Genomic DNA, 14,417 nt, shown 5'->3' with positions numbered 1-14,417 from the left:
ATCCAGATCCCCCTCACAGACCATAATATCCAGATCCCGTTTCACAGACCATAATATCCAGATCCCTCTCACAGACCATAATATCCAGATCCCCTCACAGACCATAATGTCCAGATCCCCTCACAGACCATAATATCCAGATCCCCCTCACAGACCATAATATCCAGATCAACCCTCACAGACCATAATATCCAGATCCCTCTCACAGACCATAACATCCAGATCCCCCTCACAGACCAGAATATCCTGATCCCCCCTCACAGACCATAATATCCAGATCCCCCTCACAGACCATAATATCCAGAACCCCTCTCACAGACCATAATATCCAGATCCACCCTCACAGACCATAATATCCAGATCCCCCTCACAGACCATAATATCCAGATCCCACTCACAGACCATAATATCCAGATCCCCCTCACAGACCATAATATCCAGATCCCCCTCACAGACCATAATATCCAGATCCCTCTCACAGACCATAATATCCAGATCCCCCTCACAGACCATAATATCCAGATCCCTCTCACAGACCATAATATCCAGATCCCTCTCACAGACCATAATATCGAGATCCCCCTCACAGACCAGAATATCCAGATCCCCCCTCACAGACCATAATATCCAGATCCCCCTCACAGACCATAATATCCAGATCCATCTCACAGACCATAATATCCAGATCCCCCTCACAGACCATAATATCCAGATCCCCCTCACAGACCATAATATCCAGATCCCTCTCACAGACCATAATATCCAGATCGCCCTCACAGACCATAATATCCAGATCCCCCCTCACAGACCATAATATCCAGATCCCTCTCACAGACCATAATATCCAGATCCCCCCTCACAGACCATAATATCCAGATCCCCCCTCACAGACCATAATATCCAGATCCACCCTCACAGACCATAATTTCCAGATCCCCTCTCACAGACCATAATATCCAGATCTCCCTCACAGACCATAATATCCAGATCCAGCCTCACAGACCATAATATCCAGATCCCCCTCACAGACCATAATATCCAGATCCCCCCTCACAGACCATAATATCCAGATCCCCCCTCACAGACCATAATATCCAGATCCACCCTCACAGACCATAATATCCAGATCCCCCTCACAGACCATAATATCCAGATCCCCCCTCACAGACCATAATATCCAGATCCACCCTCACAGACCATAATATCCAGATCCCCACTCACAGACCATAATATCCAGATCCGCTCTCACAGACCATAATATCCAGATCCCCACTCACAGACCATAATATCCAGATCCCCCTCACAGACCATAATATCCAGATCCCCCCTCACAGACCATAATATCCAGATCCACCCTCACAGACCATAATATCCAGATCCACCCTCACAGACCATAATATCCAGATCCCCCCTCACAGACCATAATATCCAGATCCACTCACAGACCATAATATCCAGATCACCCTCACAGACCATAATATCCTGATCCCCCCTCACAGACCATAATATCCAGATCAACCCTCGCAGACCAGAATATCCAGATGTCCCTCACAGACCATAATATCCAGATCCCCCCTCACAGACCATAATATCCAGATCCACCCTCACAGACCATAATATCCAGATCCACCCTCACAGACCATAATATCCAGATCCCCCTCACAGACCATAATATCCAGATCCCCTCTCACAGACCATAATATCCAGATCCACCCTCACAGACCATAATATCCAGATCAACCCTCACAGACCATAATATCCAGATCCCCTCTCACAGACCATAATATCCAGATCCCCCTCACAGACCATAATATCCAGATCCCCTCTCACAGACCATAATATCCAGATCCACCCTCACAGACCATAATATCCAGATCCCCCCTCACAGACCATAATATCCAGATCCACCCTCACAGACCATAGTATCCAGATCCTCACTCACAGACCATAATATCCAGATCCCTCTCACAGACCATAATATCCAGATCCCCCTCACAGACCATAATATCCAGATCCCCTCTCACAGACCATAATATCCAGATCCACCCTCACAGACCATAATATCCAGATCAACCCTCACAGACCATAATATCCAGATCCCTCTCACAGACCATAATATCCAGATCCCCCTCACAGACCATAATATCCAGATCCCCCTCACAGACCATAATATCCAGATCCCTCTCACAGACCATAATATCCAGATCCCTCTCACAGACCATAATATCCAGATCCCTCTCACAGACCATAATATCCTGATCCCCCTCACAGACCATAATATCCAGATCCACCCTCACAGACCATAATATCCTGATCCCCCTCACAGACCATAATATCCAGATCCCCCTCACAGACCATAATATCCAGATCCCTCTCACAGACCATAATATCCAGATCCCTCTCACAGACCATAATATCCAGATCCCTCTCACAGACCACAATATCCAGATCCCCCTCACAGACCATAATATCCAGATCCACCCTCACAGACCATAATATGCAGATCCCCACACAGACCATAATATCCAGATCCCCCTCACAGACCATAATATCCAGATCCCTCTCACAGACCATAATATCCAGATCCCCCTCACAGACCATAATATCCAGATCCCCACACAGAACATAATATCCAGATCCCCCTCACAGCCCATAATATCCAGATCCCTCTCACAGACCATAATATCCAGATCCCCACTCACAGACCATAATATCCAGATCCCCCTCACAGACCATAATATCCAGATCCCCCTCACAGACCAGAATATCCAGATCCCCACTCACAGACCATAATATCCAGATCCCCCTCACAGACCATAATATCCAGATCCCACTCACAGACCATAATATCCAGATCCCCCCTCACAGACCATAATATCCAGATCCCCCTCACCGACCAGAATATCCAGATCAACCCTCACAGACCATAATATCCAGATCCCTCTCACAGACCATAATATCCAGATCCCCACTCACAGACCATAATATCCAGATCCCCCTCACAGACCATAATATCCAGATCCCCCCTCACACACCATAATATCCAGATCCCTCTCACAGACCATAATATCCAGATCCACCCTCACAGACCATAATATCCAGATCCACCCTCACAGACCATAATATCCAGATCCACCCCCACAGACCATAATATCCTGATCCCCCCTCACAGACCATAATATCCAGATCCCTCTCACAGACCATAATATCCAGATCCACCCTCACAGACCATAATATCCAGATCAACCCTCACAGACCATAACATCCAGATCCCCTCTCACAGACCATAATATCCAGATCCCACTCACCGACCATAATATCCAGATCCCCCTCACAGACCATAATATCCAGATCCACCCACACAGACCATAATATCCAGATCCCCCCTCACAGACCATCATATCCAGATCCCCTCTCACAGACCATAATATCCAGATCCCCCGTCACAGACCATAATATCCAGATCCCATTTCACAGACCATCATATCCAGATCCCTCTCACAGACCATAATATCCAGATCCCCTCACAGACCATAATATCCAGATCCCCCTCACAGACCATAATATCCAGATCCATCTCACAGACCATAATATCCAGATCCCTCTCACAGACCATAATATCCAGATCCCCCTCACAGACCAGAATATCCAGATCCCCCCTCACAGACCATAATATCCAGATCCCCCTCACAGACCATAATATCCAGATCCATCTCACAGACCATAATATCCTGATCCCTCTCACAGACCATAATATCCAGATCCCCCTCACAGACCATAATATCCAGATCCCCCTCACAGACCATAATATCCAGATCCCCCTCACAGACCATAATATCCAGATCCCTCTCACAGACCATAATATCCAGATCGCCCTCACAGACCATAATATCCAGATCCCTCTCACAGACCATAATATCCAGATCCCCCCTCACAGACCATAATATCCAGATCCCCCCTCACAGACCATAATATCCAGATCCAGCCTCACAGACCATAATATCCAGATCCCCCTCACAGACCATAATATCCAGATCCCCCCTCACAGACCATAATATCCAGATCCCCTCTCACAGACCATAATATCCAGATCCCCCTCACAGACCATAATATCCAGATCCCCACTCACAGACCATAATATCCAGATCCACCCTCACAGACCATAATATCCAGATCCCCCCTCACAGACCATAATATCCAGATCAACCCTCACAGACCATAATATCCAGATCAACCCTCACAGACCATAATATCCAGATCCCCCTCACAGACCATAATATCCAGATCCCCTCTCACAGACCATAATATCCAGATCCCCTCGCAGACCATAATATCCAGATCCCCCCTCACAGACCATAATATCCAGATCCACCCTCACAGACCATAATATCCAGATCCACCCTCACAGACCATAATATCCAGATCCCCTCTCACAGACCATAATATCCAGATCCCCCCTCACAGACCATAATATCCTGATCCCCCCTCACAGACCATAATATCCAGATCAACCCTCGCAGACCATAATATCCAGATCCCCCCTCACAGACCATAATATCCAGATTCCCCTCACAGACCATAATATCCAGATCCCCCTCACAGACCATAATATCCAGATCCCCCTCACAGACCATAATATCCAGATCCCCCCTCACAGACCATAATATCCAGATCCCCCTCAGACCATAATATCCAGATCCCCTCTCACAGACCATAATATCCTGATCAACCCTCACAGACCATAATATCCAGATCACCCTCACAGACCATAATATCCAGATCCCCCTCAGACCACAATATCCAGATCCCCCTCACAGACCATAATATCCTGATCCCCCTCACAGACCATAATATCCAGATCCCCCTCACAGACCATAATATCCAGATCCCCCTCACAGACCATAATATCCAGATCAACCCTCACAGACCATAATATCCAGATCCCCCTCACAGACCATAATATCCAGATCCCCACTCACAGACCATAATATCCAGATCCCCCTCACAGCCCATAATATCCAGATCCCTCTCACAGACCATAATATCCAGATCCCCACTCACAGACCATAATATCCAGATCCCCCTCACAGACCATAATATCCAGATCCCCCTCACAGACCATAATATCCAGATCCCTCTCACAGACCATAATATCCTGATCCCCACTCACAGACCATAATATCCAGATCCCCCTCACAGACCATAATATCCAGATCCCCCCTCACACACCATAATATCCAGATCCCTCTCACAGACCATAATATCCAGATCCACCCTCACAGACCATAATATCCAGATCCACCCTCACAGACCATAATATCCAGATCCACCCTCACAGACCATAATATCCAGATCCACCCCCACAGACCATAATATCCAGATCCACCCTCACAGACCATAATATCCTGATCCCCCCTCACAGACCATAATATCCAGATCCACCCTCACAGACCATAATATCCAGATCCCTCTCACAGACCATAATATCCAGATCCACCCTCACAGACCACAATATCCAGATCAACCCTCACAGACCATAATATCCAGATCCCCTCTCACAGACCATAATATCCAGATCCCACTCACAGACCATAATATCCAGATCCCACTCACAGACCATAATATCCAGATCCACCCACACAGACCATAATATCCAGATCCCCCTCACAGACCATCATATCCAGATCCAGCCTCACAGACCATAATATCCAGATCCCCTCTCACAGACCATAATATCCAGATCCCACTCACAGACCATAATATCCAGATCCCCCTCACAGACCATAATATCCAGAACCCCTCACAGACCATAATATCCAGATCCCCTCTCACAGACCACAATATCCAGATCCCCCTCACAGACCATAATATCCAGATCCATCTCACAGACCATAATATCCAGATCCCCCTCAGACCATAATATCCCGATCCATCTCACAGACCATAATATCCAGATCCCCTCTCACAGACCATAATATCCAGATCCCCCCTCACAGACCATAATATCCAGATCCATCTCACAGACCATAATATCCAGATCCCCCTCACAGACCATAATATCCCGATCCATCTCACAGACCATAATATCCAGATCCCCTCTCACAGACCATAATATCCAGATCCACCCTCACAGACCATAATATCCAGATCCCCCCTCACAGACCATAATATCCAGATCCCCTCTCACAGACCATAATATCCAGATCCCCTCTCACAGACCATAATATCCAGATCCCCCTCACAGACCATAATATCCAGATCCCATTTCACAGACCATAATATCCAGATCCCTCTCACAGACCATAATATCCAGATCCCCTCACAGACCATAATATCCAGATCCCCCTCACAGACCATAATATCCAGATCCATCTCACAGACCATAATATCCAGATCCCTCTCACAGACCATAATATCCAGATCCCCCTCTCAGACCAGAATATCCAGATCCCCCCTCACAGACCATAATATCCAGATCCCCCTCACAGACCATAATATCCAGATCCATCTCACAGACCATAATATCCAGATCCACCCTCACAGACCATAATATCCAGATCCACCCTCACAGACCATAATATCCAGATCCACCCTCACAGACCATAATATCCAGATCCACCCTCACAGACCATAATATCCAGATCAACCCTCACAGACCATAATATCCCGATCCATCTCACAGACCATAATATCCAGATACCCCTCACAGACCATAATATCCAGATCCCCTCTCACAGACCAAAATATCCAGATCCCCTCTCACAGACCATAATATCCAGATCCCCCTCACAGACCATAATATCCAGATCCCATTTCACAGACCATAATATCCAGATCCCCCTCACAGACCATAATATCCAGATCCCCCTCACAGACCATAATATCCAGATCCCGCTCACAGACCAGAATATCCAGATCGCCCTCACAGACCATAATATCCAGATCCCCCCTCACAGACCATAATATCCAGATCCACCCTCACAGACCATAATATCCAGATCCCCCCTCACAGACCATAATATCCAGATCCCCTCTCACAGACCATAATATCCAGATCCCCCTCACAGACCATAATATCCAGATCCCCCTCACAGACCATAATATCCAGATCCAGCCTCACAGACCATAATATCCAGATCCCCCACACAGACCATAATATCCAGATCCCCCCTCACAGACCATAATATCCAGATCCCCTCTCACAGACCATAATATCCAGATCCACCCTCACAGACCATAATATCCAGATCCACCCTCACAGACCATAATATCCAGATCCCCCCTCACAGACCATAATATCCAGATCCCCCTCACAGACCATAATATCCAGATCCACCCTCACAGACCATAATATCCAGATCCCCTCTCACAGACCATAATATCCAGATCCCCCTCACAGACCATAATATCCAGATCCCCCTCACAGACCATCATATCCAGATCCAGCCTCACAGACCATAATATCCAGATCCCCCTCACAGACCATAATATCCAGATCCCCCCTCACAGACCATAATATCCAGATCCCCTCTCACAGACCATAATATCCAGATCCACCCTCACAGACCATAATATCCAGATCCACCCTCACAGGCCATAATATCCTGATCCCCCCTCACAGACCATAATATCCAGATCAACCCTCGCAGACCAGAATATCCAGATCCCCCTCACAGACCATAATATCCAGATCCCCCCTCACAGACCATAATATCCAGATCCACCCTCACAGACCATAATATCCAGATCCCCTCTCACAGACCATAATATCCAGATCCCCCTCACAGACCATAATATCCTGATCCCCCCTCACAGACCATAATATCCAGATCAACCCTCGCAGACCATAATATCCAGATCCCCCCTCACAGACCATAATATCCAGATCCCCCTCACAGACCATAATATCCAGATCCCCCTCACAGACCATAATATCCAGATCCCCCCTCACAGACCATAATATCCAGATCCCCCTCAGACCATAATATCCAGATCCCCTCTCACAGACCATAATATCCTGATCAACCCTCACAGACCATAATATCCAGATCCCCCTCACAGACCATAATATCCTGATCCACCCTCACAGACCATAATATCCAGATCCCACTCACAGACCATAATATCCAGATCCCCCTCACAGACCATAATATCCAGATCCCCCTCACAGACCATAATATCCAGATCCCTCTCACAGACCATAATATCCTGATCCCCACTCACAGACCATAATATCCAGATCCCCCCTCACACACCATAATATCCAGATCCCTCTCACAGACCATAATATCCAGATCCACCCTCACAGACCATAATATCCAGATCCACCCTCACAGACCATAATATCCAGATCCACCCCCACAGACCATAATATCCAGATCCACCCTCACAGACCATAATATCCTGATCCCCCCTCACAGACCATAATATCCAGATCCACCCTCACAGACCATAATATCCAGATCCCTCTCACAGACCATAATATCCAGATCAACCCTCACAGACCATAATATCCAGATCCCCTCTCACAGACCATAATATCCAGATCCCACTCACAGACCATAATATCCAGATCCCCCTCACAGACCATAATATCCAGATCCACCCACACAGACCATAATATCCAGATCCCCCTCACAGACCATCATATCCAGATCCAGCCTCACAGACCATAATATCCAGATCCCTCTCACAGACCATAATATCCAGAACCCCTCACAGACCATAATATCCAGATCCCCTCTCACAGACCACAATATCCAGATCCCCCTCACAGACCATAATATCCAGATCCATCTCACAGACCATAATATCCAGATCCCCCTCACAGACCATAATATCCCGATCCATCTCACAGACCATAATATCCAGATCCCCTCTCACAGACCATAATATCCAGATCCCCCCTCACAGACCATAATATCCAGATCCATCTCACAGACCATAATATCCAGATCCCCCTCACAGACCATAATATCCCGATCCATCTCACAGACCATAATATCCAGATCCCCTCTCACAGACCATAATATCCAGATCCACCCTCACAGACCATAATATCCAGATCCCCCCTCACAGACCATAATATCCAGATCCCCTCTCACAGACCATAATATCCAGATCCCCTCTCACAGACCATAATATCCAGATCCCCCTCACAGACCATAATATCCAGATCCCATTTCACAGACCATAATATCCAGATCCCTCTCACAGACCATAATATCCAGATCCCCTCACAGACCATAATATCCAGATCCCCCTCACAGACCATAATATCCAGATCCATCTCACAGACCATAATATCCAGATCCCCCTCACAGACCATAATATCCAGATCCCCCTCACAGACCATAATATCCAGATCCCCTCCACACAGACCATAATATCAAGATCCCTCTCACAGACCATAATATCCAGATCCCCCTCACAGACCATAATATCCCGATCCATCTCACAGACCATAATATCCAGATCCCCTCTCACAGACCATAATATCCAGATCCACCCTCACAGACCATAATATCCAGATCCCCCCTCACAGACCATAATATCCAGATCCCCTCTCACAGACCATAATATCCAGATCCCCTCTCACAGACCATAATATCCAGATCCCCCTCACAGACCATAATATCCAGATCCCATTTCACAGACCATAATATCCAGATCCCTCTCACAGACCATAATATCCAGATCCCCTCACAGACCATAATATCCAGATCCCCCTCACAGACCATAATATCCAGATCCATCTCACAGACCATAATATCCAGATCCACCCTCACAGACCATAATATCCAGATCCACCCTCACAGACCATAATATCCAGATCCACCCTCACAGACCATAATATCCAGATCCACCCTCACAGACCATAATATCCAGATCCACCCTCACAGACCATAATATCCAGATCCCCCTCACAGACCAGAATATCCAGATCCCCCCTCACAGACCATAATATCCAGATCCCCCTCACAGACCATAATATCCAGATCCATCTCACAGACCATAATATCCAGATCCCCCTCACAGACCATAATATCCAGATCCCCACTCACAGACCATAATATCCAGATCCCTCCTCACAGACCATAATATCCAGATCCCCCCTCACAGACCATAATATCCCGATCCATCTCACAGACCATAATATCCAGATACCCCTCACAGACCATAATATCCAGATCCCCTCTCACAGACCAAAATATCCAGATCCCCTCTCACAGACCATAATATCCAGATCCCCCTCACAGACCATAATATCCAGATCCCCCTCACAGACCATAATATCCAGATCCCATTTCACAGACCATAATATCCAGATCCCTCTCACAGACCAAAATATCCAGATCCCCCCTCACAGACCATAATATCCAGATCCCCCTCACAGTCCATAATATCCAGATCCCCTCACAGACCATAATATCCAGATCCCCCTCACAGACCATAATATCCAGATCCATCTCACAGACCATAATATCCAGATCCCTCTCACAGACCATAATATCCAGATCCCCCTCACAGACCAGAATATCCAGATCCCCCCTCACAGACCATAATATCCAGATCCATCTCACAGACCATAATATCCAGATCCCCCTCACAGACCATAATATCCAGATTCCCCCTCACAGACCATAATATCCAGATCCCCCTCACAGACCATAATATCCAGATCCCCCTCACAGACCATAATATCCAGATCCCTCTCACAGACCATAATATCCAGATCTCCCTCTCACAGACCATAATATCCAGATCCCCCCTCACAGACCATAATATCCAGATCCCCCCTCACAGACCATAATATCCAGATCCCCCCTCACAGACCATAATATCCAGATCCCCTCTCACAGACCATAATATCCAGATCCCCCTCACAGACCATAATATCCAGATCCCCCTCACAGACCATAATATCCAGATCCAGCCTCACAGACCATAATATCCAGATCCCCCTCACAGACCATAATATCCAGATCCCCCCTCACAGACCATTATATCCAGATCCCCTATATCCAGATCCACCCTCACAGACCATAATATCCAGATCCACCCTCACAGACCATAATATCCAGATCCCCCCTCACAGACCATAATATCCTGATCCCCCCTCACAGACCATAATATCCTGATCAACCCTCACAGACCATAATATCCAGATCCCCCTCACAGACCATAATATCCAGATCCCCCTCAGACCATAATATCCAGATCCCCCTCACAGACCATAATATCCTGATCCCCCTCACAGACCATAATATCCAGATCCCCCTCACAGACCATAATATCCAGATCCCCCTCACAGACCATAATATCCAGATCAACCCTCACAGACCATAATATCCAGATCCCCACTCACAGACCATAATATCCAGATCCCCCTCACAGACCATAATATCCAGATCCCCCTCACAGACCATAATATCCAGATCCCTCTCACAGACCATAATATCCAGATCCACCCTCACAGACCATAATATCCAGATCCACCCTCACAGACCATAATATCCTGATCCCCCCTCACAGACCATAATATCCAGATCCACCCTCACAGACCATAATATCCAGATCCCTCTCACAGAACAGAATATCCAGATCCACCCTCACAGACCATAATATCCAGATCCCCCTCACAGACCATAATATCCAGATCCATCTCACAGACCATAATATCCAGATCCCCCTCACAGACCATAATATCCAGATCCCCACTCACAGACCATAATATCCAGATCCCTCCTCACAGACCATAATATCCAGATCCCCCCTCACAGACCATAATATCCCGATCCATCTCACAGACCATAATATCCAGATACCCCTCACAGACCATAATATCCAGATCCCCTCTCACAGACCAAAATATCCAGATCCCCCTCACAGACCATAATATCCAGATCCCATTTCACAGACCATAATATCCAGATCCCTCTCACAGACCATAATATCCAGATCCCCTCACAGACCATAATATCCAGATCCCCCTCACAGACCATAATATCCAGATCCATCTCACAGACCATAATATCCAGATCCCTCTCACAGACCATAATATCCAGATCCCCCTCACAGACCAGAATATCCAGATCCCCCCTCACAGACCATAATATCCAGATCCATCTCACAGACCATAATATCCAGATCCCCCTCACAGACCATAATATCCTGATCCCCCTCACAGACCATAATATCCAGATCCCCCTCACAGACCATAATATCCAGATCCCCCTCACAGACCATAATATCCAGATCTCCCTCTCACAGACCATAATATCCAGATCCCCCCTCACAGACCATAATATCCAGATCCCCCTCACAGACCATAATATCCAGATCCCCCTCACAGACCATAATATCCAGATCCCCTCTCACAGACCATAATATCCAGATCCCCCTCACAGACCATAATATCCAGATCCCCCTCACACCATAATATCCAGATCCCCCTCACAGACCATAATATCCAGATCAACCCTCACAGACCATAATATCCAGATCCCCCTCACAGACCATAATATCCAGATCCCCCTCACAGACCATAATATCCAGATCCCCCTCACAGACCATAATATCCAGATCCCTCTCACAGACCATAATATCCAGATCCACCCTCACAGACCATAATATCCAGATCCCCCTCACAGACCATAATATCCTGATCCCTCTCACAGACCATAATATCCAGATCCCCCCTCACAGACCATAATATCCAGATCCCCCTCACAGACCATAATATCCAGATCCCCTCTCACAGACCATAATATCCAGATCCCCCTCACAGACCATAATATCCAGATCCCCTCTCACAGACCATAATATCCAGATCCCCCCTCACAGACCATAATATCCAGATCCCCCTCACAGACCATAATATCCAGATCCCCTCTCACAGACCATAATATCCAGATCCCCCTCACAGACCATAATATCCAGATCCCCTCTCACAGACCATAATATCCTGATCCCCCCTCACAGACCATAATATCCAGATCCCCCTCGCAGACCATAATATCCAGATCCCCCTCACAGACCATAATATCCTGATCCCTCTCACAGACCATAATATCCAGATCCCCCCTCACAGACCATAATATCCAGATCCCCCTCACAGACCATAATATCCAGATCCCCACTCACAGACCATAATATCCAGATCCCCCCTCACAGACCATAATATCCAGATCCCCCCTCACAGACCATAATATCCAGATCCCCCTCACAGACCATAATATCCAGATCCCCCTCACAGACCATAATATCCAGATCCCCCTCACAGACCATAATATCCAGATCACGGGGTCATCCCACCCAATAACCAGGCCCGAAGCCTCGGCCTCTCCTCCCGCCCCACCACCGGGCCCGAACCCTCGGCCGCTCCTGCTGCCTCTCCTCCGGCCCCGAAGCCTTCGCCTCCCGTGCTGCCCCTCAGCCTGGCCCGGTACCAGGCCTGGCGCCGAAGCCTCGCCTCTCACCTGCCTCCGGCCGCAGCGATCGTCCGCCTCTCCGGGCCGCGACTCTCGGCGACTTCTCGGCCCAGGGACGACCCGCGCCTGCGCAGTCCGTGCCGCCCGGCCGCATAGGGCGGTTTCTGCCGCACGGTGGATTCTGGGGCCCGCCCGCTGCCATTAAAGGGGTGGGACGTACTGGAAGCCTCTGGCCAATCAATGATCAGCACCGCTTGTCGAAACGATTGACGCGGGCTTCGACCAATGGAGAGCGAGGGGCGGGGACAAGCGGGTCATGAGGCACTGGACCAGCAGAGGGATGGAGTGTTGAAGATCCAGCACTGGAGGAGGCCATTCGGCCCATCGTGACGACCCCATCGCCCTGTGAATTTACCCAATTAGACCCACACCCCATCGCCCTGTGAATTTACCCAATCAGACCCACTCCCCATCACCCTGTGAATTTACCCAATTGGACCCACTCCCCATCGCCCTGTGAATTTATCCAATCAGACCCACTCCCCATCACCCTGTGAATTTACCCAATTGGACCCACTCCCCATCGCCCTGTGAATTTATCCAATTAGACCCACACCCCATCGCCCTGTGAATTTACCCAATTAGACCCACTCCCCATCGCCCTGTGAATTTACCCAATTAGACCCACACCCCATCGCCCTGTGAATTTACCCAATTAGACCCACTCCCCATCGCCCTGTGAATTTACACAATTAGACCCAGTCCCCATCGCCCTGTGAATTTACCCAATCAGACCCACACCCCATCGCCCTGTGAATTTACACAATTAGACCCAGTCCCCATCGCCCTGTGAATTTACCCAATTAGACCCACACCCCATCGCCCTGTGAATTTACCCAATTCGACCCACTCCCCATCGTCCTGTGAATTTACACAATTAGACCCAGTCCCCATCGCCCTGTGAATTTATCCAATGAGACCCAC

The 14,417-nt window shown here is 47.9% G+C and overlaps 1 protein-coding gene across 1 annotated transcript in view; it reads right to left on the bottom strand.

The window, feature by feature from the left end:
* LOC137310884 (zinc finger protein 572-like) overlaps nt 1-13,608 on the bottom strand; it is an 88,126-nt gene extending 74,518 nt beyond the window's left edge. Inside the window, exon 1 of the mRNA XM_067978433.1 lies at nt 13,482-13,608. The gene's annotated coding sequence lies outside the window, so the exon portion shown is untranslated. The remainder of the gene's footprint in view (nt 1-13,481) is intronic.
* Between the last annotated feature and the right edge of the window lie 809 nt (nt 13,609-14,417).

Source organism: Heptranchias perlo, unplaced genomic scaffold, assembly GCF_035084215.1.
Source record: "Heptranchias perlo isolate sHepPer1 unplaced genomic scaffold, sHepPer1.hap1 HAP1_SCAFFOLD_286, whole genome shotgun sequence".
Taxonomy (NCBI): Eukaryota; Metazoa; Chordata; class Chondrichthyes; order Hexanchiformes; family Hexanchidae; genus Heptranchias; species Heptranchias perlo.
This window is presented reverse-complemented; position numbering and strand designations above follow the sequence as displayed.